This window comes from Pollicipes pollicipes, unplaced genomic scaffold, assembly GCF_011947565.3.
Source record: "Pollicipes pollicipes isolate AB1234 unplaced genomic scaffold, Ppol_2.1 Scaffold_3087;HRSCAF=3621_pilon_pilon_pilon, whole genome shotgun sequence".
NCBI classification, from domain to species: Eukaryota; Metazoa; Arthropoda; class Thecostraca; order Pollicipedomorpha; family Pollicipedidae; genus Pollicipes; species Pollicipes pollicipes.
In genome coordinates, this window is record NW_023596225.1 from 37647782 (window position 1) to 37674912 (window position 27131).

The 27131-nt window shown below is 47.0% G+C and overlaps 1 protein-coding gene across 1 annotated transcript in view; it reads right to left on the reverse strand.

Annotated features, from left to right (window-relative positions):
• Positions 1 to 15524, reverse strand: part of LOC119090419 (histidine decarboxylase) — a 51993-nt gene extending 36469 nt beyond the window's left edge. Inside the window, exon 1 of the mRNA XM_037213219.1 lies at positions 15444 to 15524. The gene's annotated coding sequence lies outside the window, so the exon portion shown is untranslated. The remainder of the gene's footprint in view (positions 1 to 15443) is intronic.
• Positions 15525 to 27131: the final 11607 nt, after the last annotated feature.

Genomic DNA, 27131 nt, shown 5'->3' on the forward strand with positions numbered 1-27131 from the left:
TTAAGGACGTCCTCCACCCCCTACCGCAGGGTCGTGATCTCGAATGTCAGTCAGAGGGCCTCTTGTCCCGGTTGGGGGCTCATGAAAAATGCGTTTCTCTTTTTCGGCCAGAGATCACCAACATCGAGCAATGCGCTGCATGTCGGTCTGAGCTCTGTGGGCGCATTTCCCAAGGAGGGAAAAGGCCGGCCCCGTGATTTACATTGATCGGTTCCCCTGCGACAATACGGGGCCCCAAGATTGGTCAGGGGACCGCAGTGTCTAACAAGTTATCCTGTGTCAACAAGGGGCCTCAAGTTGGCCAGGGAACTTTGCTGAACAGGGACGTGGTCTGAGCCCCGAATGCCAGAGAGCCCTTGCGTGGTCGGGGCCTTCTGACAATGGGGAAAAACATGAAAACTTATGATGAGTGTTTACATTCAGATAATGGCAGGGTCCTGTGCCAATCAGGATCCTGCAGCACGGAACGGCGGCCCTTCCTACCCAATTCCAACATCGGCCCGTTAAGCCGAACTGTAGTCTATGTGCCAAATATTGGACCACCTATGGCGATCAGGAGTCTTGTTGCATAACGAGAGTTCCTTCGTCGACCCGGTGCCAACCGTGCGGGTCAAAAGGTCTCCCACGTCAGGGAGGGGGCTAATGTGATATGACGTATCCCTCCGAGGGTCTTCGCATTGACCTTGGGATCCCGCCCCCGTGGGACCAGAATGATGGTCGGAAGACAACCCGGGGTTGGACGTAATGGTCATTTAGCCCTTACCGGGAACAGTGCCCCTAAAGTGCCCCTAGTGTTCTACTCAAGGGGAATCCTTAACCGAAAAAGTGACGGGTCTCATTCGTGTTGAAATGAATAGGTCGAAATAGGCTGACAAATGAACTAGGTCATTTTATGGCTGAGAATGTTCGCTGTTTTGCAGCGTTGACTAGTGAACTAAATCACCTCAAAAGGCCTAGGCTTGTGCGCATACAGCCTCGGGAGCGAGGGAAACCATGGCTGGGGTTGCAGTTTCCGTACAAGCAAATGGCGTTGCCCACTGCAAGTGGCATCTGGCAACGGGTGCCGTGCGTGCGCGAGCAACCGTCGTGAGACAACCTTCGGAATGTCTTTCAAAATTAATTCGTGCTGTTTAAAGATTGGTCTGGGTGTGTTTTTACAACTTTGGGGTTCTCCTCGCGACAGATAGATGGCTACGGCAACACGAAAAATGTGGATTCTTCCTTTACTCGTCCTGATCCACCACCAGATTTCAGCACCACTTCGCGGTGCTGGGAAGGTCCATCCGTTCTTTAAATCTAAAAATCGTATAGGTGAAATAGACGCCAGCACTACCTTCTAGATGTACGATTTGATGTCCTAAAGCGTTCAAAGATATAGGGACTGCATTTAAAATGGTCATGACTAGGCACAGGCATATTTTGGCCCACAGCGCGCTTTGACTGCAAATAGGAGTATAATTCCACATGCATTAGAAACGCACCGATGAGAGCGTCATTCAAGTGTATCATCTAATAAACGAATTTTTCGGACGTCTGCAATATCGATATAATGCTGTTTCTGACACCCCGTCTCGGAGCGGGCTAACCGTGTCTCGGCATCATGTCTACCAATACGACCCTCCCGGCTGGCGGTGAGCTCATGTGGTTACAACGCATGCACCCGGCACAACATAGCCTTAGGATACGAGCGGGCAGGTGCATTGTGCCGGCGCTCTGGGGCGGGCATGACGGGGACCGTGGGCGGAGCTGCTTCATTTTTGAACACGGTAGGCACTGTAGACTAAAGCGTGGACTGATAGTTTGTAAAAACGGCCAGTTGAAAAAATTGTGTAGATCTAGCAAATGCAAGGTATGCATGTTTTGTATCAATATGCATGTGTTTGAAACATCATAGGGCAGTGAAATATGGCCTTCCGAGTTATTCGTGTTTTGAAGTACGTCAGCACCAATCGCGGCATCAACGGACAAGCAGTTGGCTTTCAACCAGGTTAAAGCGTAAATCGAAAGTTTCGGACAACAACTGTTTTTTGTGATGCAGAAGTTTGGGCAGCGATTAATTATGATGGAAATGAGGCTGAGAATCGAATAACTTAGAATATTTTTGCAAATGATGAATAAAAACACCACGAGAAAAGGCCAAAGCACGCGCGCAAGTGGGATGAACACAGAGGCAACTAGGGTAGGAACCAAAGAAACAGATGTTGTTTAAAATTAGTTGAATAACAATAAAAAATAATACAATAATAGAATATACATCATATAAACAATGATAACAATAATAATGATGAATAATAACACAAATTAGAGTTCGTTGTTAGAACCAAACTCTGAGTTTGATTATTGCAGTTTAGGTATCGAATGTCGATGGCATTGCGTGAAAGAGCCATTTCATTGCCAATGTTAAAGCTGTCTAAAAACCCTTTTTGCTTTTAGCGGTCTTAGCGTATTGATCCGTCGTGAAAACAGTGATAACCAAGATAAATTATATATATATATATATATATATATATATATATAATGCAAGCCTCAGACTGCGTTTCAAGCGTAGGAAGCGACGTCTAAAGGCATTAAAAATGCATGTTTCATGCAGGTCATTATTTCCGTTCCTCCAATGGCTGCCGCCAAGTGTTCGCAGCAAGCCACACCCCTCGTGGCTGACGGAGACTGCAACGCTGGATGTCGATTTTTTGTTTCTAAGGCTTGCGAGCGCGCATATTCAAAGCTATGTTGCGCAACTTTTTCGCTTATCGGCTCTGACTAAAGGTAGGATATCCCACACGAACACGGGTTGGTCATTTCAATGTAAATTTGTGACTCCATTTCCCTACACAATCTCCGTCCACGGTGTTGTCAATATCTCTGTAGAATGCGTACAAATCGACAAAGTCTCTGAATTCTATCGGTTTATAAAGAGCTCGGTGAACCATCACTAAATAAGTAGCGTCAGCAAATTTTTCCACGGCAGTCATTTAGCGCCGCCGTTAGATTATAGCCGCCGATAGGAGGGCAGGCTTCTGCAGCCTTCGGGCGAATTGGAAGGGGTACGCCAGGAAGTGTTCAGCTCATCCGTCGTCATTGACAGTTCAGCAGACACCCCGCCGAGGTCTCTGGCCTGGTCTGGTCTGCGACAAAGCCGCATCACCGGTCCACGGACCCTTCAACGGCTGCTAGGTTTAGGCGTCATGCGCTGAATTTATTTTAGTTTTCCATCGCGTTCTCAGCGTAGTGAGCCATTGCTTTTAGCGGTCTCAGCGCATTAATCCGTCGTGAAAACAGTGATTACCAAGATAAATTACATATATATATATATATATATATATATATACATATATATATATATATATATATATATATATATATATAATCGCAAAGGACAGAACATGAATTCGTGTCACAAGACAGGTTTCTTTCAAACGTTTCAAAACACTAACCCAAGTTCGAAATTTGTGAGCACGTTATAAAAACGTTGCACAACCTTGCGACGAGTACGTCATTGCAGCGCCTCCCGGCCATACCTGTCAGTGGACAGTATGGGAAATCGCACAACGCATGCGATTATTCGGATGCTTAGGTCTGCCTACATGGACTTATCACCAATGTCCATTGTTATACGCTTCGTACAAATTCTATAAAGGTGGTCTCTCTCGCCCTCTCTCCCCTTCCTCTCTCTCTCTCTCTCTCTCTCCTCTCTCTCCTCTCTCTCTCTCTCTCTTCTCTCTCTCTCTCTCTCTCTCTCTCTCTCTCTCTCTCTCTCTCTCTCTCTCTCTCTCTCTCTCTCTCTCTCTCTCTCTCTCTCTCTCTCTCTCTATCTCTCTCTCTCTCTCGCTCTCTTCTCTCTCTTCTCTCTCTCTCTCTCTCTCTCTCTCTTCTCTCTCTCTCACACACGCACACACACACCTTTTCGTAACGGTGGTGAAATGCAACACAGAACCATGGAGCAGCAGACATCGCTATTTCGCGCCTTTAATAGTCAGCATTTGTGAACCATCTCCACGACAGGTAGCAGCCGACCGGCCAACAGTGACTCGATAATTTGGGAATTATGTCATCGTAGGCCTCGTGCGCGTAGGTCCAGTGGGTGTAGGTCTCCTGGGCATAGGTCTCGTGAGCACAGTTCTCCTGGGCGTAGGTCCCGTGAGTGTAGGTCTCCTGGGTGTGGGTCCAATGAGCGTAAGCCTCCTGGGCGTAGGTCTCGTGAGAGTAGGTCCAGTGGATGTAGGCCTCCTGGGCGTAGGCCTCGTGGGCCTAGGTCTCATGAGCATAGGTCTCGTGAGCGCGGGCCTCCTGGGCGTAGATCCAGTGAGCGTAGGTCTCCCGGGTGAAGGCTTCGTGAACGTAGATCCAGTGGACGTAGGTTTCCTGGGTGTATGCCTGGGGAGCAAAGGTTTCCTGGGCGTATCCTCCAAAACACTTGAGTCGTTTGATATCCGAGGCTGCCAACTCAGTATGGGTCGTTCCTAACGATACTCTTCCAAAAAACCTTAGAGCATTTCTATGTTGCGTCATTATCAAGATGTAATCAAGGTTTCACTTCAAATGACTGCCACTTTTCAGCGATATCCTAAATCCAAACCGGTCTGCAAGAGCATGTTACGCGCCTCGAGTGTACTCGACTGAGCAATGATAAAGCCTGCTCACTTCTGATCAACATTAATGTTCTCCATAAGTGACAGCCCTTCTCTGAGCCGATTCACCTTATTCACCACACACAAAACATATCGATTTCAAACTCATGAGCACAAAAGAATAATAAACAAGGACAAATTAATATCATGGTATTTTTGTCGAGAATACTCCAGTGTATACTAAATCATTCTCATTCAGCCCACCAAACTCAGCCTGCCCATGCTGATGCATTCATTGGGAACTGTCAGCTGTACAGCCGGGTCGGAGAATGCTCGCGAGTTTGGAGTGCCCTACTCTCAAAAACATGTTTGGTGAACCCTTAGGACCATTTACGTCCAGTGGTCCAAATATTGTTATTTATGCTCAATACCACTAAGAAGCGCTACTGCAGCACCATCAGTGCAAAACAAGGACATAAGTTGCAATTATTTTCGAGTCCAAGTTATACTGCCAACGCTCCGTGATAGCAAAACGTCTCTTCCTTCTCGTTAGCCCTACAGTGTATCCGGAGTCCGCGGCAACTGCAGTTGCGACGTACTTCCAGGACCTTGGATGCGACCACCGTCGTCATGACGACGGCGGAATCTGCTGAAGGCCGTGCCAGCTGTCATGGGTTAGAGGCGCCACTTTTGAGCTGCTTTAATCGGCATATTACGGGCCTGTGGGCCTAAAAATGGCACCTTCCACTGGTATGAATAAGGTCAGTACAAATATACGTTTGTGATGGGAACAGCGGTCGGCAAGGGCCAGTTACCGTGAAGTGCATTGGTTGAAGTTTGAGCCAGTGTGGCATTAAAGGCCCTGTAATAATCCGTTTCCCAAAGCCAAATTGCGCTCCGAAAAGAGCTTCTGTGGTGAACGTCATGGGAGAGAACTCAAAGCCATGACATAACGCTTCGTCGCATTCGCGGAATAATCACCTTACGTTTGTATTTATTTTCCTTTGAAAAGAGCGTTAAAAGCTTTCGTAAGCAAGGCAAATAAAATATTTTAGAGGCACTTGAAGAAATATGGTAGTACCGATCAAATTGTACGTGTCTGGTCTGACAAAAAGTGAGACGTGCCAAAAGGTGGCAAACTCCCTTTAATGGAAACTTCAGAGCTCGATGGTGCTGATACCGTGCAGCCTGCTTTATTTAGAAGGACGGCATCGCATGTTAAAGTGATGACCTACATGCCTTCTTGTATGGGCTGCTTTCGCCTGTCAGAGCTACTAGACGCTCTGAAGTTTAACATAAGAGTTGTTGGTGAAACATTCCAAGGCTGCATTTACGCTGTCGGTGTAGCACGGTCGGCACATGCTTCAGCAATACACTTCGCAGGACATGCGGTAGTGTGATCCGGCCGCTGCTCCGTCAGTGAGCCCACCGCGGTGTGAACAATGGCCAGTGGCGCAGAGCCCGCGGCGGTGCCACAGAAGGCCGCCGGCGCCGGCCGCGGTGCCCTGGGAGCGGCGCTGGCCTGTCAACAGAGGGAGATAGCGGGCGCCGGCGGTCCAGAGGTGCCGCCCGGGGGACGGCGGCCGCGCCGCCCCAATAGACGCCCCCGATACCGCCTGATGGATCCGCCTCCGGCCAACTGGCGGCGAAGGAACAATTACCCGCTCTGATGGATACATGGAGCCCATTACGGACGCCTCGAAGCGGCGCGCACGGCTGAGCCGATCACCGCTGCAACAGGCACCGCGCGCTGGGCAGCGGCACCGCCGCTGTTGATGGCGTCGAGATCAACGCCGGGTTATGGCGGCGCCGATGTGGCTCGGCGTGGCGTGGCTATCCATGAGAACTGTGAGGCAGCAGCTGGATTTAAAAGGTGGAGGCGATGTAAACAAAGATTCCCGCTGCATACCGCTCGTTTACGTTTAACACTCGCCCCGCTGGGATCCAAATCGCCTTCCCCTCCCCGTCCACCAGTTTTTCATCGATCCAGCGGGAAAATAGTATGTGGTAACACGCTGCGACCAGAAACATCTGACATAAAGCCTAATTCCTCATATTTTGAGACCAATTCAAGCAGCGTGTCACGTCAGGTCACGCAGATAAAATCCCGTTCTCAAAGTTTTTGAGGGGTATCTGCCGTTTTGCACGCTGTTTGTGATGCGCAATGCACGGACTTGGTAATTTCTCATCGATGCGGGCTTAGCTTCAGTCAAAAAGTGGCTTAAACAGATGATCGGCTGAGCACTCGATTCCGAAAATCAAGCGGGCTCAGTGACCTTTCATAACTCCATATGACGCAACGCGATTTCAGTTTTTATCTAGCATGCGAGTATGCTGCGTGCAATGGAATGTGTAAACTGACCATTTCACCCACTTTGACATGCTAGGCTAGTCTCGGGCCATGTCAGAGGCTAAGTCTCGGGCCATGTCAGAGGCTAGTCTCGGGCCACGTCAGAGGCTAGTCTCGGGCTATGTCAGGTTACGCGGGTGTAATGATCAGCAGCGATAAATAAAGTCCTTAGGATGGTGGCACGTGAACGAAACAACAGTGGTAGTGTTTGGGATATCAGGGGCGCGTCGATCGCCCCGGCCATTCAGCGTCCACAGGCTTGTTTTCGCTGTCTGCAATTATTAGACTATGCGTGGAGAGCGCTCTATGTGCCTTGGGTCATCAGGCCTGAATTAGGCGTGTCAAAGTTGAAGTCGTACACTGTCACGGAACATAAGACAGGCGAGCGGATTGTTTTAAAACCAATATGATTCATAAAATCTAAAAGAATCCTCGCATCATACATCGGTTGCTCCTAAATGACTGAGTGTGGGGTGCGGAGTCTTCGCGGCGCGTAAGAGCCGTAGTAACTTACGACGCCCAGCTTCGGGATGGCGGCACTGCACCAGGACATGAGTGACGTGTAAGAGGTTATTACACGGAGGACAAGCTGGCGTTTGACCTGGCAGAAGAAATCTGTGAGTTCGGTACTCATGGCGGATACGAAGGCGACAAAGGCTGACTTCCTCCCTTCTGCTGTCGCCATGAGAGAACGCCCAATCGCCCCAGGTATCTTCATTGACATGATCCATTATGCATTATTGCCATTACCATTATCATTCATTTCATTGAGTTTATTTTCGTGGTGCCATGGACAGCTGTGCTCGCCTGGTTCTAAGCCTGTCGCCTTTTTTGACAAACAAGCAGATAACAGCTGCTTGAGGTCCGATGGTGTTTAGAGTATGGACTTAGTATCGTACAGTTCAAAATGAAACGGCGCCCCTTTAACCTTCCTTAACCGTTACAAAACAAGCTGGCAATCATTGGTTGAGTGTTGTTTATTTTCGAAATATATGCAGATTAGCACGTGTTTAGTCCGCTGTCATGTTAGGTTGCGTTTGAGTTGTGTCTTTTACCTTTTGGTGTGACAGTGTCACGGGTTTATGAAAGTTCAAATGACGCACAGCTTATGGTGTTAGCAGGATGCATGGCATGTGACATGTAACCATAGCAAGTATGGACGTGAGTTAAATGTAACTTTCCGTTGTCTGTGATTGTGCTGTACTTTCATCGAACGCACTGCATTCCTGACGGCCGTTTGCAGCTGAATATGGATGTACACGTCATACATCGGAATTCTATTTTTGTTTGCGAGAACTGATGTGAAACTTACTTCGTCCATGAAAAACATGTCGGGGCAAATATTCGAGTCTGCACCATGCATTTGCGTTAAAGACGTTTGCAAAACCTATTTTCCGGAACAATTTGTACTATTGGCGAGCCACTGGATGCGAATTTATCCATGTAGACTTTAACGACGCGAGTAGTCTTGTCATTAACTTTTTCAGACGACTATTTAATCGGGCAAGCTTTTTACTTACGGAACTTTTGGCCCTGCGAAACTGATACCCTGCGTGCCTCACTCGAATTAATTTGGACATGCAAGCTTGTAAACAATTGTCATATGAATTATTCTAGGCGTGCCTTTGTTTGCAAGGAGAGATAACGCAAGGAGAGCTGAATCAGCAACGCAGCTTGGAGACTACAGAAACGAGAGACGCAAGCTGGGTCCCATACGGGGCCCAGCTGAAGCTTTTTGGGGTGTGTGTGTGATATGAGCCCGCGAAGACTTTCTTGTTCTGATGTTTGTTTTCCTCGATATATAGCTACAGTAGCATTATTTGTGAGCTAGGATATCGCGCCCTGGCAGAGTTGTCCACTCATAGCGTTTCACTTTCCAGCGGCGAGTTGTTGGACAATTCCAGCCCTGAAAATAATAGAATGGCCGGTAAATGTCTAAAATTTTCACACACGTGTAAACGTGCCACGTATGTGCTAACTTGGGTGGTCTTGCGTCTGGCTAGCAGGGAGGTCTGTTACTTGACTTGGAGCAACGAAGTCGACGTTTGTATCTTAAATGCATAATTTTGGGCCGGGAAGCGACGAGGCGGTCGGTACAGTTCTGACACTTTCACATGCATGTGTGTGGTTTGTGTGTGTGTGTGTGTGTGTGTTGTGTGTGTGTTGTGTGTGTGTGTGTGTGTGTGTGTGTGTGTGTGTGTGTGTGTGTGTGTGGTGTGTGTGTGTGTGTGTGTGTGTGGGTGTGTGTGGTGTGTGTGTGTGTGTGTGTGTGTGTGTGTGTGTGTGTGTGTGTGTGTGTGTGTGTGTGTGTGTGTGTGTGTGTGTGAATATCTTGTGCAATGGTATTTTGAACCACCAAAGCAGATAAAATGGTCTGCACATGTTTTTATATTCATACGGCACATGTCCTATATTTGTGTGTTTGGTCGCTCTTGAATCTAGCTTGACAGAACAAAAATTACGTCCGTTAAGTCCGAGAGGTGCGAGAGAGAACCGTCGCTGGACTTTGGGTAGTCAAGCAGAAGTCGCGGTCTGATAAGGTGTGATTTTGGACCAGAAAGCCATGAGAAAGTCGGTATGGCCTTGGCAGTTTCATAGATTCGCACCTGTCGCGTTTGGAACTGATTGGGTGATATCGTAGCTAATCCACATTGAGGTGCGTGGGTTTACATCGGCTTACGTGGTTAGTGCACATGGAGTAAATCTCGGCCGGGCGACCGCCAGTCATTCAGAGCCAATGGATGTTATCTTTCATGGAAGCTTGGCCATCTCATTCCAGGAAGCCAGAACGGTCGATACATGCATTCATATTTCACATACGGCACACATGCCACGTTTGTGCCGATTTGGCCGGCCTTGCAACCAGCCTGCAGAGAGGTCCATTGCGGGCCATAGAGCAATCCTGCGGAAGTTTCAGTCCCATCATGCGTGATTTCGAACCCGAAAGCGATGAGACGGTCGGTGCAGCTGTGGCATTTGCACACACACGCTGCCATGTTTGGGCTAGTTTGGTCAGTCCTGCACATTAACTCGCCGAGAAGCCCTTTGTTGACCCTTGGACAGTTATCGAAACGGGCGGCCGCCAACGGTCCAGACCACTCGCACAACGGCATGTTCAATCGCCAAAGCGATAGAGAAGTCAGTACATGCCTCCATATTTCAAAGCCGTGCGCATGTGCCATGTTTCTGTCGCTCTTGGTCGGTCTTGCATCTAGCTTGCAGGGAGATCCATTACTGGATGGAGCAATCAGGCAGAAGTGCGGTCTCATACTCTCTGGTTTCAGACCCGAAAGCGATGAGGCGGTCGGTGAAGGTCGGTATTTACCGACCTTCTTAAACCATACTGCGTATATAACTGGTGGGTAGCCTCGTAGGTAAGCTACAGGGTGGTGCGTTATCGACATGGGGCGATCCTGGGCCGGGCGAGCCCCCGTCCCTCGGAGCCGCGCTTAGAGGATGATAGGATGCCGGCTATTGCGGGAGGGCACTATACCATTCTCACCCGTATTGAGATTTTTACATGGGTGACGTCGCTTGCTCCGCGCAGCGTCTCTCCATTCACGACATTCCGCCCCTGTTCGCGGCGCAGCCTGCCACGGCCCCGCGATCAGGGGCCTTGCCGGCGCATGCGGTTGAAAATCGCCAGCCCTCGTCTGTGTCGTCAGGTGATGTTAGGTCTACGCTGGGGGCTGTTATACACTGGTGTTATGATTGTGTGTGTGTGTGACGCGTTAGGAGTCGTGCAACATTAGGTGATTTGATATTTTGGGTCTTACGATGCATTAGGTGTGGTAATGCATAAGAGGTATGATATGTTAGAGGTTATGAACATCAGGCTTTTGATAAGTTAGGAGTTACGAGCTTCAGGCGCTATGATACGTTGCGTGTTATGATGGATTGGAGGTTATGGCGTCAGTGGTTATGATACAATGGGTTATTTCGAACATTAGGTGTTATCAGGCATTAGTGGTAACGAGCCACAAGTGTTGCGGCAATCCCGCGGATGGGGGCTTGGCCAATACAGTTGGCCTGAACCACCCCCAAATCCTCATTTCTCTCCCAATTTCCGCCACTTTGAGATCCGTCCTAAGGTCAAAATCACAAACATAACAAAAGTTCATCTGTACCGACCTTGTTTTGATGTTGAGAAATTATTTCCCATGTGAAACTGATGTGATGGCGATAATAGCGATATACGATGGCGATATTGATAGTGATGCTTTAGGTGATATAGATTAGGTAACTAGGGTTAGAGCAGTTCAGTCGCTTGCTGCATTGCGTTGCCCCAGTAGTCCTTTTTTGTTTGTATGAGGTGGGCCCTCAGATGAGCATTCATGGGCTTAAGTCACTATTGTCCCCTGCCCCCCCCTCCCCCCACCCCCCGACAGTGTACAAAGAGACACACCTCAGCCTGATTCTTCTAAACTGGTATGAGGGCCGGACCTTTAACATGTCGAAGAGAATCCTCGACAGTTACTTTTCTCATGTTTGTTATTTGCAAATCCTGTGCTAAGGCGGTCCGAAACGTCAATTATTTGAAGTAGATTGTTTAAAAGAAATGCTTCACATTTGAAAATAGTACAGCAAGTATCAGATTTGATGCAACAAGCTCACTATTGGTATTCTTTTTAATTGGAAAGGGCTGGTCTTAACAGCCTAATTCTTTGACAGCTTGGTAAGCATTCTCCTCAGTGCGTCACGAGTTGATTACGTCATCGTATCTTGCAAAACACTGATGAGAGCCAATTGACGGCCGTTATATCTGGAAACTGGGCTCCACAAACATCAGATATGGACGCCTCGACAACGCTATTTTTCTTAGACTTGATGGCCGCATGGCCTGGGGAATGACAGGATTGGAATGACGTTATTATGGCGTCATGAATGTCACGGTGACTGCAATACTCTCCCTGATATATGTTCCCCATTTTCGCTGGTTATGTAGCCCAGAAACTAGGTGGCTTAAGAAGGGCGGGCTTGTGAACAGCACCGGAAGGTTTTTCAAGATGGCTATTTCAGATTTAAAACCACCATTTAAATATGGAATACTTCCTTTAAAGAGAGTTCTCCACATTTGTATGTGGTTTTGAACTGAAATAGCCTTCCTGGCGATCGTGCCATTGCAATTCCCAACCTTGTCCTTTAACCCTGACATTGCCAAAATTATCTGACACTCCCCGCTGATTTTCGATTTAAGTAATTTTCCCGCTGTCGTAAGGCTTTTTGTTGTAATGTTGAACTCCGTGTAACATTTTTTCCCTTCACTAATGGGGCAAATTGTCATGTGAGTCATGTGGCACTGAGATCGCATGGCCACAAGGTAAAGGCTTCCAGTGTCAGCAAGCAGATGCGCTGAAGATAACTGAGATATGCCGTTTTATCGTGTTCCAAGTCATACATTTGTGGTCCTCAGCTATTACTAAGGCACATAATATCCGAGTACAGTCAATGAACTTACTAGAACATGTGATCCAGCGTGCAGAGGGAAGCTTATTTTGACATGGCCAGAGTTATGTTAGGGCAGGGGCGTGGCAAACAAGAACCATGAGGCAGACTACAGCAGCTATGTGATAAACGCCACAAAGATTCCAGAAACATTTTGGGCGGAATTTTAACATGCTTCTGGACACCGTAATTTGACATTTCAGAATGGATACTAATACCGGGAAGAATATGCAACTCGGATTCAGTAGGAAAGTAGGATCAGATGAAAGGATCCCGAACTATTTTGTGATCGAGCACACGTCTGGTCAACACTCTATGCAGCTTTGACTTTTGACGTCACGTCTACGACCAGTAGCAACATACGTTCGTATGAAAAACACATTCCGAAGAAAGTACGGAAAAGCTTTACATGCATCTCAAAACACAACATGACGTTTCAAGAGAAATTCCACTGAGCAAAGTTAAATGATGACATCATTAAACGCACGTGCTGGGTCAATGCACGACCACAGAGGACGGATATGTAAACTTCAATGCCCAACAGTTGATTCTGAGTTTTCAAACAGTACCAAACTTTAGGGTTATTTGCATTTGAGTGGACGATGACGGTTTCGTAGCTGATTAACAAGTTGGAAGTGTAAAGGTCGCACGGGACGTGATCTGTTCGTAAACGGATTTTCACCTCCAGTCCTCGGCATGTCGGCTCTGTTCTTGTAGGCTCGTCCATTGGTCGTGCGTCTACACCATCGCTTTCCAGGATAACTTGTCAAATATTTGGGTTCCTCAACATCCGATTGTTCGCATGTCTTCCCCCCCCCCCCCCCCAGAAGCTGGTGCCCAGAGGCTGTATACCGCACCATCGTTTTCATTTTGTAACACTGTTGTGACAAAGGTTTTGTGGGGACACAGCACTGGCTAAGAACTGACACCCTGATGAGTTGAAGATCTTGATCTTGTGGAGTTAAGTGGACGCCTCTTTCCGCTTGACCAACCTGCTAAGCCTCACGAGAAACGGACGATCAATTGATCGCCAAATGCGGCTGTATGGTCGCTCGTCTGTTCCGTATGCTGTGTTTATTTGACAGTTATTTTGCAGGGTCATCCTGGCCGTCCGACCTGCATCTAGTCCGGGTCGTCAACAAATATACGCCTCTGTTTTCTGGCGAGCCGTGGAAGTGTAATTCATTCCTACTGGTTTGTTCCTTCTGGTCTCTACTCAATGTTGTTGATCCGGTCTGCTTTTTTGGGCAACAAGTCTCTAGATGCTACTGATGCTTCCCATTCTTCTTTGAGAACGGCTGCGTCTTGGGCTGCCTTTTCAAAATTGCCTAGGGAGGAATCAAAAATAGAATTTGGCCTGAGCCTTACAGAGTCAGCATATGGTGCGGCATTTGAAGACGCCTGCATGATGGTTTTCAATGTGTGTCAATGGAAAATGATTAACACGAAGGGAGAGAAAGGACGTCTGCATACCCCACGCCATATCTCATATGCATATCATATATATGGATACAGCATATCTCGAGGAACAACGATAGAAACATGCTAACTATCCCCACTAAGCCAGTATTTTCCAACACGCGCGCTGAACATCAGTCACTAAGAACAGTCGACCCTACGTCATGTGCATCGCGGTTATGTGAGATCGAAAATCGCGTGCGCTGGCCTGTGACATTGGTACATGGGTCCGTCAACAGATGTCGCGGAGGGTGCCGAGTGGACCGGCGTAGATTTGCTTCAGCAACGGCTTCAGTCGCTGCTTGAACGGCATGTTTTCGGTTTCAGTGACTGATCCACACATCTGAGGGAGCTTTCTGATTTTACCAGCTTTGGTACAATGCCGCTGGCATGTTAGCTGAGAGCTGTTGGATATCAACAACTTCCCGCTTTTTCTTGTGATGGATGTGCCGCAAATTCAGGTAAGGGCCCTACTAAAATGTCGAGATTGAAGTCATCTGTAGGTGAATATGTAGGAACACCAGTTTTGCTTGTATAGCTGTCTGGTCTAATGGCGCTTGTATAGAAAACCAGAAAGCCGAAATGTCTACATCTGCGGTTGAAGAAAGCGCGTCAAGGGGAAATTGGACCAGCGCAAGACATCTAACGTAAGGGAAAATTCGGACACTGGAAATTGGTCAACGTGATGCGACCGAACAAGTTTCTCACGGGAGGAATTGTTCACCCGCTACTAATGCTCCCCGGGTATATATGAATCCCTATTGACGCAACGTCACCCATAGATCAGGGGTGTACGCATGTGGTAGCCCCCGGTTCACGTGCCCCTCCGCTTATCAACTTTATGGCATGCAAGAATATGTACGTGACTCCATGTTGACGGTTACAAATGCCAGACAGGCCGGTAAAAATGAAAACAGAACGAGAGCATGCATTATTTTTTTACGGAACGGGAGACATTGCATGCGCCTGCGGCGCGCTTGCTTTTATTTTTAGGTAAGATTTGTAAATAGTGCTCATCCTCATTGTAAAATTTTGCCCACGTTCCTGCCGTGGATGTTCATATAAATGACTATTTACCTTCTCAATGAAAAACAAATGAGAGGATTGCAGCAGCCGTGGCAAATACGGAACCGGTTTTTAAAATAAATCGTGTTGTGACTTTTAAGAGCTTTGCCAAAGAAGCGGATTGCGGAGAAAAATGAATTAAATTGCACAAAATCTTGCATAAAAAGAGGACTTTAAAACAAGGGGGAAACACGTTTGATTATTGCTTTTCCACAATTACAGCTGAAAATATTCCAGACACAAAAAAAATCTGGAAGGTCCACTTCACGCACGCACGAAATTCCCCAACGCACCTTGAACGCACAGTCCCTGACCCATAGGAGCAGACGTTCATACATACTGTTAGCCATTCGGTTAGTGCATGATGCTCCAAGTTTGCAACTAAAGGTATACATCGGTTTCGAGCTCCGAGGCATCAACGCGCTGACAAGCGATAGCCAGATTGTGCCTTCGAACACCACATTCTTGACCTGAAAGACAAGTTTCAATTGGCTGTAAGCTGTCTGGAGAAAACTCTCAGACCTCCGTCTAAGCAAGCACCACTGTGCAGCAAGCCTCACCTCGGCCAAGAAGTTGCGGTGGTGACCGACGCAGCCGGCGATCGCTGGGCCAACGTCTTATGTTGTTCCGTTCGGACTGCCCCGAGCGTAGTCGGCGCGAGGAAGAGAGGTGGGAAACGAGAGCCAAGGCCCGGAGGAAGCCCCTCGTGCACAATCGGACAGCGCGCTGCGTCAGGAAGGGGCGGAGCCAGCAACGGTGCCGTCCAATCAGAGGGCCCCTCGCCTCCGCGGATGGCTCCGTGACGCCGTTGGACGCGAGGCTTTCCCGCCAGATCTAGAACCCAGTCCAAAATAATAGCACTTGTTGTCTGGGAGAGGCCCGGAAAACGGTGAATACGTGAAATCCAGTTATACATGTGCGATGCGAGTTTAGTTACCGTCGTTTACCTCCCCGTAGAATACTGGCTCATCGACCTCCATTCAGACCAAACACAAAACATAGTGCCGATGAAGCGCTACGATAATTTCATAGCTTTACGTCAGCGCATAAATTGTGCTTTCACCACGTGAGGATGCTGGACTTGATCCGCACTGTCTTTTGCCTGGACGTCGCCGCCGGCCGATGCCTGTGCTTCACCAGCATTAAGTACCTCAAGAGTAACTTTTTTATTCCTTATTGCAGCTCGATTGACAGTGATCCCCGGGCCGTAAAAATGTTTCCAGTTGTATAACTAACTGGTGCATTGGTGTCGGCTCGCTCTGGCTTTTGAACTGACTTGAATTTCTCACCAAGCTGAACACATTTGGGAAATAACAAAATCAGTTCAAGCTCACTTCGATTATCAATCGGTTTAGCCGAGTGCATGTAATCGACGACAGTGCTTAATTTTGTACAAATATTAAATCCGGCATGCAACTTCATCATTCGCAGTGTTGACAACGGTACCAATCTTGGTAAACAGGGCAGAGTGACCCATAAACGCAGGGCTCCTCAATACGCACAAGCGCACAAAGCTGTAAGTGCCGCTCCAGTACTCTTTTCGTCATATGGCTATCTATATGGCGCATAACTTACTTCTTGCAAAGAGCATGGTAACACTCAGTGTTGTGTGCAGGGAGAGAAAGAATGGCAGCGATTTGTCAATATAGTTTCACTTAAGTTGTGTCCAGATAGAACGGTCGACACATAACGTATGATGTTAAGCTTCCATCTACTGTAGTAAGCAAATTAAGTCGCAACTTTGAGGAACTATGCAAGCAGGAAACAACAAGTGCTTTTCTTGCTTGCCGAAACAATTGGACAGGGCAAACAGGTCAGTTGTGCTACAAATCCTAGAGCCCTTGAGTACGCCGTCGAGAACAAACATCCTAAACACGCACAGCCTGATCATTGCTAATTATACGCACAATACTGCACTTGAATGACAATACTGCAGACTGCAAATAATTTACATATGAACGACTCAGCTTGCTGTCCACCCCCGTCAAACTGACATGGAAATCCCCTTATTGAGCTCGAATGTTTTCGAACCCTCATCTAGAATATGCGCACCGGTTGTTACCAAGCACGTCAATGGGAGCCTGCCCGCTTGATTGGCCGATTCGTTTTTTTATTCAGCGTTATACTTTGTCCGACCAGTGGAGTTTCAGAGGTTTCCGAGAGAAGTGACAAGACGAATTAGCCAAGACCTAAGAATTGCTTTACATGATTCTTAAGACAAATTATCTTCTGGCATGCTTTCAAGTTCATTGATAAGTAATTTGACCGCGCTTTGATGACCGCGCAGGCAGTACGGCCCCGCTCAGTCATGCGCTTGCACACCAGCGCACGCATATAGGCAGCATCAAAACCAGTGCACGCATATTGGCAGCATCGAAACCAGTGCACGCATATAGGCAGTGTCGAAACAAGTGCACGCATATGGGCAGTGTCGAAACAAGCGCACGCATATAGGCAGCGTCGAAACAAGTGCACACATGTGTGTACTAGGTAGCGTCGCGCCGATGAATTCGAGACAAACGTGTAATGTGTGTATTGCGTGTGCACTAGATGTCTGTAGTATCTGTTCGTGGTTGAATCACTAATCTCTCCAGACTACTTATTTGAGAACCTCTGTGCAGTTTCGTAACTGTGCGCTGTGTCCTCTAGAACGCGAATGTGAATAAACCGCCGGTGGAATCTAAAAAGTAAACGCAAGATGCTAGCAACATTGCTGTTGAACTCCCAACGAATTCTTTCCTTAGAAGAGAATTCCTTAGAAGAAAAGAATTCTTTCCTTTTCTTTCCTTCCTTTTCTTTCCTTCCTTTCCTTTCGGAACTTGGCACATTTACTGCGGTGACAATGGGCTGAACACGTGACCAAGTTACGAGGCAGTAAACGGCGCGCTGAACCACGAGAGGCGGCGTGGTCAGGGGTATTGCCAGGAGAATGTGCTGGCTCGGCGTGGGATTGTCCACAAGGGGCTCACTCTTGCCGTTATCTTTTGAAAGCTGCGCCACGTGCGATGTTCTAACTGTCATCGCCATCTTTGTGGCCGCCATATTTTGTTACATTGTACCCAGCGTCCTTGTGTGTGTACACCGCGATATGCTGGAAGTTGGTAATCAATGTCATTTGGCCTTATCACTGGTCCTCCCAACCTGAACATTTACAAACGTGCTCTCGGCAAGAAGTGCGTCAACATTCACGAACACAGGCATGAGGTGCGCGATAGTATTTAGTATGATATCAGCGCTCACAGCTAGAAAGGTACATGTCTTTCAATAACCTCTCGTTTGCTCTTGTTGATATTTAGTCTCATCTTAACAAAACCGCTGGATCTCACAAATGAGGTAAGAAAAGGCTTGGCAAAGAGCAGGTAAAGAGCACAGCTTAAGAGAGAATGTCTCTGAACACTTATCCTTGGATATCCAGCTCAGTGAGAGGAGTAATATCCCAAGCGTTGTCAGTTATCTTGTGGCATTTCGCCAACGAGGTTTAACCTTTCATCATCGAGTCGGAACATAGCTGATTGTACAAAAGGTATGTTTAATTGTGACTCAATTGAACGCAAACATGCGAAATATGGCAACTGAATGGCAAAATGTTTGGTAAATCAGTTCTTCAAATAATCATGGCAAAGAAACAAATCAATGACGAATCAACAGGCGAAAAATGACTATTAAAGAGACGTATAAGTAGGGTGAAATATTCAGACCAAAAAACTACCAATAAAAAGAGGCATAAAATAGCGATTAAACAGACGAATATAATGGCGAACATACAGTGACATCAAGTTCAAAATAAGCCACGAACGCCGAACGCGTTACATAAATATTTCGCATTGAACAGACGATGCTAAAGCCGTAGGAGCTTCGTAAAGGTTCTAGTGTGCAAAGCATTAGTTAGGCTTTGCATGTGAGGAGGTATTTCGATAATGTCAGGCATGTTTAAGGTGTGTGTTTAACGTTTTTTACATCACGAAATATTTTGCAGTCCTAGATAAACATTTGGTCCATTAGCAGCGCGACGAATGATTGATTTGCGAAGCACAGTGACGTCTATTTGACATATGTAATATTCTCACCTTCGTTTGAATTGTAAATTAAAGTGTCGTGAATGCGGTGGGCCAGAAGTGAACAAATCTCTAGGAAGGCTCCCATCAAGCCTAAGGGAGTTCTTTATTTTTCCTTTGTATGAGGTTTTGAACTAAAATAGCTATCTTAAAGATCATTCAGTGCAGCTCACAGCCTTGCGCTTGTTAGGACCTAAACCCCTCTAGTTTCTTAGCTAAACGCCTCACGACGATGTGCAAACTATCTCAAGGTCACCCAGTCATCCACGACGCCATAATTACGTCATTCAAATCCTGCAATTTCACTGGTCATGCGGCGATCAAGGCCAAGCAAAATATCATTGTCGAGTCATCTATATCTAGCATTCGCTTGCACGGTTCCAGGCTATAACGGCCGTCAATTGGCTCTCAATCGATGCTGTGCAAGGTGTGATGGTACAATCGAATAATGGCGCCTTGAGGAGCATCCTAACTAAACAGAGAAATTGTGTTGCATAGAGCAAACTTTTCCACTTAAGTATAACGATTGTTATAAGTGAGCCTATGTCATCATATATGATGATTGCTTCAACATGTTCAAATGTAGAACATTCCCTTTAACGTAGCGCAGATGCCAGTGCCTTATCACCACCGGCACTTTTCAGTTTAGTTGTTAATGCATGCAAATTAAAAATGAATGTGACTCAAGTTGACACCCCTGCCGTCGTACTAGCTCAAGCCGGCGATGTAATTGGTGGATTATTCCAAACCAGATATACTGACATTTTTGACCGCTTCATCCTTTGGTCCCTTCAGTCCTATGAATTATCTTTAGTACCACGTGTGACTAGGGGTCCACGTCTCTAAGCGCATCCCGTCCAGACACGGTATTGGGAAGCCACCAAATACTCAGCAAAACGTAAACGGTGCTGCGAGCAAGATGTTGTTGGAGCGTAAGTCTTACTTGAACTATGGTACAAGTCTCGACTTGAACAGCTCGAATAGTCCAGGCCGTCACGCGTTCTAAAAGCTTAGGCGCTCCTTTTTAGGACCAATAACAATAGGCTCAAGTGGTTTTCAACAAAAATATCAGATTCATTACAACCTGAGCTGCATAAATTGTTGTTTATTGTCGAGTAACCTGTCTAGCGAGACCAGTTTGCCCTGCAGCATTGCGATGCGACAGCGATTTGATATAAGCCGCTCGATAAGCATGCAAAAAGTATTCTCAAAAGCTGCAAAACACGGATAAGAACTTAACCCGGATCTCAACGAGTGGGTGTTGTGGTGGCCCGGGGCTAACGTATTCTGACGGATCAGAAAACGGACCATCGCGTGGAAAGACGCAGCGGTCAATGAGTACAGGTGGTGTCGCGCCCTCGTGCGCAGACCGTCAGTCCACCAACTTGGGGACGTTTTGAGGATTGATGGGCTTCATTTTCATTGGAAAACCCTTGCGAACTCTCGTTGTCCCGTATTTGTCCCGCACCTGACCAGCAGCGTAATTCGTCGGGGATATCCATACATTCGTCCGCTTATCCATATCATTATCCAATATCCATACATCATTGTCCAAGTTGTCCTTGGATAGCAAGTCATATAAGAGCTGCAAATTCAGCTGACCCAAATGGATTATTCCTAAAGCACCTGACGACTTTTTTGCCTTTCTGGTGTTCCGGATCATCAGGCCTTCGTCTTTCATATTTGGCATCCCGTCACACCGCATGCGGCGCCCCCATCGTAGGTGGCGCTATCAGCACTATCAGCGGCGTCACTGCAAACGTGTCTGCCTCCGGCATCGCTAGATGGCACCGTACTCGGTACACTGTATGGTTCCATTACCGATCATACTGTCAACTTTGCCTGCTTTACCTTTAATAAGTTATGATACGTGCTGCCTGAGATAGCTTCATCACTTAGAGTTTTTCATTTGGTGAATGGTTTCCTCATACCTTGCATATCTTTCCCGACGGCAACAGGCCAGCCCCGCCTCCTCGCTCTTTCACTGCAGCGTGCTCCCACGATAGTCAGGCCACTCGCGGCTCCTCCGTGAAGTACAATGAACCTAGGCTAGAAGTGACTTAGTTAATGTTAGTGCGCTACGCACAACGGTGGTGACCTCGAGCGCTCACGCCACGCTGACCAGTGCCGCAGTGTTTTCTGATCGCAGAACTGCGGGCCGTGACTCGGAGAGGGACTAAACCGCCGACAAGACCTGTTTTCCAGGACATGATGATTGGGTAGGTCAAGGGTTACCAAAAATTGCCGAATTTACATGAAATTATGTTGCAGACAACCCCGTGCTCCCAGTCTACAGAGTCAGTCTGCATGAACCCTTTACCAATCGAAGCATCATGGAAAAAATTAGAAGCTATTATCGATATAAGAGCCTATCTGGGAACATGGTTGAGTTAAATGAAAAATCACCCAAATAGGCCCGAATCTACGTGAACTTAGTTTATAAGTTAGCTTAACCCCATCCCCTGAGCGTATTGGACCGATTGGCACAAAACCTGCATAAATCGATGTGCCGTAGTCGACACCCTGTCCTTCCCAGGACATGGTGACCTTGGGTCAGGTCAAGTCACCAAATGCGGCCGAAACCTAATGAGATTAGTTTGCGGACAACTCCATGCTCCGAGCCAAAGGGGCTGATCGGCATCAAATCCGTCTTAAAATATTTGCCTTCCCGCAGCCTCCTGAAGCGGCTTAGGATCGGCATCATTTCTGGGTACGTTATGGATCCACTACGAATTGAAAGCGCTGTTGCCAAATAATGGTCGGTTTCGTCAGTGCAAAATAATCAATTTTTGTGCCGAAACTTGATGATAAAAGTCCTTCTACCACGTTTTTGAAAGCCATGGGACGGATTATTTTTGCTAAGCTACGAATGTCTATACGCTGCCCCACAAATTTCCACACAGCTGAAATATTGCACATAGTTCAAGGGAGCCCCATTATGTGGCCAATATCAGCTTGCTCAGCCAGCAACTGAAGACCGAACAACTGAAATTGGTGTCGACATTGCAAATCCTGATGCGAGAACTGCTGCAGACATGGGGCGGCCAGGATATCGAACTGCCTTGGTGCCAATAATGAATAAAGCTGTTGGGGGTCAGATGCATATCACCGGGGTAGGGGGGGGGGGGGGGGGCAATGCTTAGTATATAATGGGAGCATGATGGTGTGCTTATTGCAGGTGTATATGTCAAGCGGTTGAAACTCTATCAGCATAAAAAGCGAAAATGTGCACGCGTTGGCTGTTGGAGATATGCAACCTTAATATCGAGCCGCCTCTTTACCAGTGAAAGGGGATTATTGCTGGCAGGTGTGTATACCTGCAAACTGATCAGACCAAGTTAATTGGCAAGCATGAATATGTGCTTTGTAAGCTTTACTCAGCAAAATCATTAAAATTAAATCGGCGTAAGAAGTGAATACGCCTACGCAGGGGTGCAGGCTCTAGGGAGGGAGATGAGCTCCAACTGTCTTGAATTTTAGCATTCAGCCATGGGCAGCCTCACTTGAAAAGGCAACCACCTTGGTTATGTCCACACCCCCAATTCAGGAGAACTTCCGTGCCCCTGTTTCTATGCGGGAGCCGGCTAGCATTCTGCACTGAGCACCGGTCATAAATTAGTTGTTACATGGTTAAGTAGCACGGTCTTACGGGGAAGTGTAGGGAGCTGTGCAAGGAGCATGGAAAGCCCATCCTTTGTTATGAGGCACGAATGTTGCCGCGGAAGACTGAGATAGTGATGACCAATGCCAAACGCAGCCAGGATCCGACCGATGCCATGAGCCAGATTCATACAAGCATGCGCTGCTGCCTTTTGTTTGTTTAGACGTGCTGTCCATTTTTTGTTTTGACATCCTGGTATCACATCTACATGTCGTGTTCTGCACTACGGTTTGGCTATCCATGATTTCACCCGCATGCCATTTTGACACGTTAAACACAGCAACGCATGTCGGCGTCCTAAGGACGGGGACATATGTGTCTCAACACTCACGGCGAATAAGCAGCCGGATAGGGACCGTGCATTGTCGGCCTTGCGCACAGGCTTGGGCCGAGCACGCCCGGCCTCGCAGACAGGCAGACCGAGTATGCGGAATGTAGACCGGTACAGACCAAACACAGCCGGCTCATTAGACAGGTGCATACCGATCACGGCGGAATATAGATAGACATGGACCGAGCACGTTGCTTCCGGTACATCTAGTGCAAAACAAAAATGCTGCAGTAAACAACAGACTCGTCACGCTCGCCACTCACTCGCACCAACGGCGGCGGGACGACTACGGGGTGCGGCGCGATGCAAGCTCGAAAAGTATTATGGCCTGCCGCTTAAGGTTGCCACGTGCATCATCAGACTCGTTGCTAAATTTTGCGCAGTCGGCTCACTGCTCATATACATATTCCATAAACAGTTGGTTTGTTATCGATACGAAGACAGCCCGATGTTCCTACTGCCCATGGCCAATATGTATCGTGTGTACGTCTGTAATGTATTCTGGTGGTTTGCCGCATAGGTTTGCGAAGCACAGCATCACGTTCGTTATAAATATATGCAAGCGGCTGGCTGCTTATATGTTCCTCCGATAACGGCTTTTGCATTATCTGTCCGAATATTTCGATGCTTGTGTTGCCTCTTATCATCACGTGCGGTTGCCTCTCGGCCCGCCGCGCATTCAAGTCCCGGCACCAGTTACGTCACGCCAGAAGATGAAGCGAGAATGGCCGGCCAGTTTGGTTCTCTTTATGTGGCCTTGCATTAACCGAGCCAAGGGTATTAAAAATAGCGTAATAATTTCGGGTGAAGTGGGATTTGTGTGACGGTGTTATTAACCCATTCAAGCATTGGACGTTGGACGATAATGATTTGTAATTGTATGATCTAAACTCGTTCATGCACTGAAAGGTGCGATTCGGAGAGTTTGTTTCTATCATGGGTAATGATGGGCAAGAGATACTAACTGAATATGTAAGTGTAAATCGCTGTTTTACATGGGCTGTGCTTTGATGTGGTACTTATGTCGGTGACATATTTTGCTCTAAGACCAAAGTACATGATCATTCATATGAGGGAATGCTCAGCTAATTTGTACTGGATGAAGCCTTGTGATTTCACTCATGTTGCAGGAGTAAGAACCCTGTTTATGGTGCTGGTCATTCAACCAACAGTAGCATGCTAAGCTGCAATGTTTCATTCTAGGTATACACCTGTCCAAACTGTGAAGCCTGGTTCTGCTCAAATAAAGATTTAAACCAGCATGAAAAAGAGCAGCATGCCAAGCTTCAGGTACTTATTTTGTTACATAGTGCCAGTGTGTGTGATATTGTCATGCATGTATTGTCCTGGGTAGAAGTTGTTGCACTAGACAATGTAGTGAGAAACCTGTTGGATATGTCAGGCCATATGACATAAGTTTATCTACACTTGGATGATTCTTAATATCCAAAACATGGCATGCAGGTTTTGAAATACTGACTATGATAAAGTCAGGAGCAGCTAGCTGTTATGTTAGTTATGTATTTAGCAAGCCTACACACCATAAGTTGTCATGCTGTTGGTCCAATGACTAAGATTTCAAAAAAGTTTGAAATCTTAAAAAATGGGAAAAGTATGTGTTGGCCACAGACAAAATGTGTCTTGACTGGTGTTCGCTCCCATTCTTTGTCATTGATGCTTTATGTGCAGAGGCCATAGGCCAGATTGCCTTCAAAGTGAGATTGATAAAAAAGTTGAAACTTGTGGGAACAAAACTTTCAGCTTGCAGAGGTATTGCAACTTGAAGGGAGAGCTGTGCACAAACCATTTCATTTGGATATCTTTATGAATTTGCCTCTGCCAGTCTGTCAGTCACTTAACACATGCTGTTCACATATGAGAAAACAAGTCAATGAGCTTCAGGAAGCCATGTCAGTATGGCTCTCATTGTTGTTATTGATACTTTATATGTGCAGGCAATGAGCCAGATTGCCTTAAAAATCTGGATTAATTCAAAAGGATGCTGGGATATTGCCAAGGGTCTTATGCTCTCATCAAAGGGAGTGTCACATATTTCTATGGGGTTGTTAATTGAAACATTGTCCTTGAAGACATTTCAGTGCACTTTACTGCCCTGTCGCTCAGAAGTCCTAACCTGTCTAGTTTCTGGGCTACATGCCCGCGAAGACAGGGAGGCTTTTTCGGGGAGGGTATTTCAAGGACACCATAGCATTCATGACGTCATAATAACGTACTTCAAATCCTGCCATTCCACAGCCCATGCGGCGATCAAGACCAAGAAAAAATGATGCTTGAGTTATATATATCCCGCGCTCGTGAGCACGATTTCCGGACGGGGTTTTGAACGAAAATGGCCATCTTAAAGACCTTTTTGTGCTGTTCACCATCCTGGCCTTTTCAAGGCCAGAGCCCCTCTAGTTTCTGAGCTGCACGCCCGCGAAAGGGAATATATAGGGGCGGACAGTATTTCAGTCAGCTTGCCATTCATGACTTTATAATGCCGTCAGTTAAATCTTGCCATTTTATAAGCCATTCGGCGATCAGGGCCAGGAAAAATATAATTTTTGGGTCGTTCATATCTGGCGTTCGTGAGCGCGATTTCCAGATTTAACGGCTGTCAACTGGCAGCAGAGTACAATGACATGTTGTGCAGAGTGCAGTGACGTTATCAACAATGGCGCATCGAGGAGTAGATTACTTTAAAGAGAATGACGCGTGTAGAGCAGTCTTTTCCACTTAAGAAGTATATCAATCGTTATAAGTGAGCTTGTTTCATCATATCTGATCCTTGCCTGCATATCTTAAAATGTGGAGCATTCCATTCATCATCCATTTCATATTTCCATTCAATCATCCATATCATCCATTTCAGAAACTGCAGTGCGACCAGTGCGACTTCCGAGGAACGAAACTGGCGCTGGGGGTGCACCGTGCAAGAAAACACAAAGATCGCTTCAATGATGAACAGGTAATTTTGGCCTGTTCGGTGTATGTGGCACTATGGTCCTGCTCGATCTGTCGTCCGCGCGATTATCAGCTGGAATGCGTGACGTCACGCGTGCTGCCGGAGCGTTCGATGTCTGGGCTGATGGGGTAGTTTCTTAACTTTACTTTTCCTTCTTCCTTACCTTTTACTTCGGACCACACACTCATTCCGGGTTACTGGCGACCATGACACACTGCACTACCTATGAAGTGATGTTTGGAAGTGTGGCTTCTGTTACGGTGTTACCATCATTTATTCCATCCCATCCTGTATGTTGAGCGCTACTTGTTATTTCCAATTAACTTACGTTTCTTCTCCCTTTATAAGTGTTTAGTTAACGCTATCAATTTACTGAGGAACATAACCACACACGACATCAATCACTGTCAGTCACCTTTTCATGGCTACTCATGGCATTTCGATTCCCTCCTTATATATCTTACGTCGCATTTCTGCCAAACTAGAGACTAGTGTCCCCACATTACCTTACGCGCGCGGCCACGCAAGAGCTACCAAATCAAACTCCCGCTTCCTTGTAAGAGGTTTTTTAATCTGGTAACACCTTCTTCCCATGCTGACAGGCTGACCAAAAACTGGCATCATCGTCAGCTGGCGCGTGACGTTGCAGGCCATATGACTTTGTGGTCACGTGACGTGATGTGGGGCGAATGCTGGGCCGTGATTGGCGCTGGCAAACGTGTTGACGACAGGTCGAACGCGGCCTATGTGTCCTGGAAAATTGAATTGGCTGTGGCAGCTACGTGCTATATATACGTGCCAACAGTTTCCAGCTATAAGCTTACACCTGCCGATCGTCCCACCACGCAGCACCCAGCAACATCTGACATAGGTATTTAAGAGCTCAGCTGCGACATCGGCAAGGCATTTGCATGCAAGCCGTCGAATCAGTCACGGCCTTGGTTTGCATTGCTGCTATGATTTCTCCTCTCTTTCGATTAACACATAGGAGATGCAAGTCTTCTGAATTGCGAAAATTTGAACGCCGCTCAAGGCCATGTCCAGATGTTTAGAGCCCGACGTCGCAGTGCCACCAGGCTAACCTGTAACGATGCAGCAGAACATGGTTAATGGTAACACCAAAAGCGTTCATCGTTGTATTTAGCTGGCTACGAATCCCCGTGCTTAAGCCCATCCGTTTTATAGCGTTTTCAATCTTCTTTTTTGGTATCTTAACAACCAGATCCAAGCAGACGG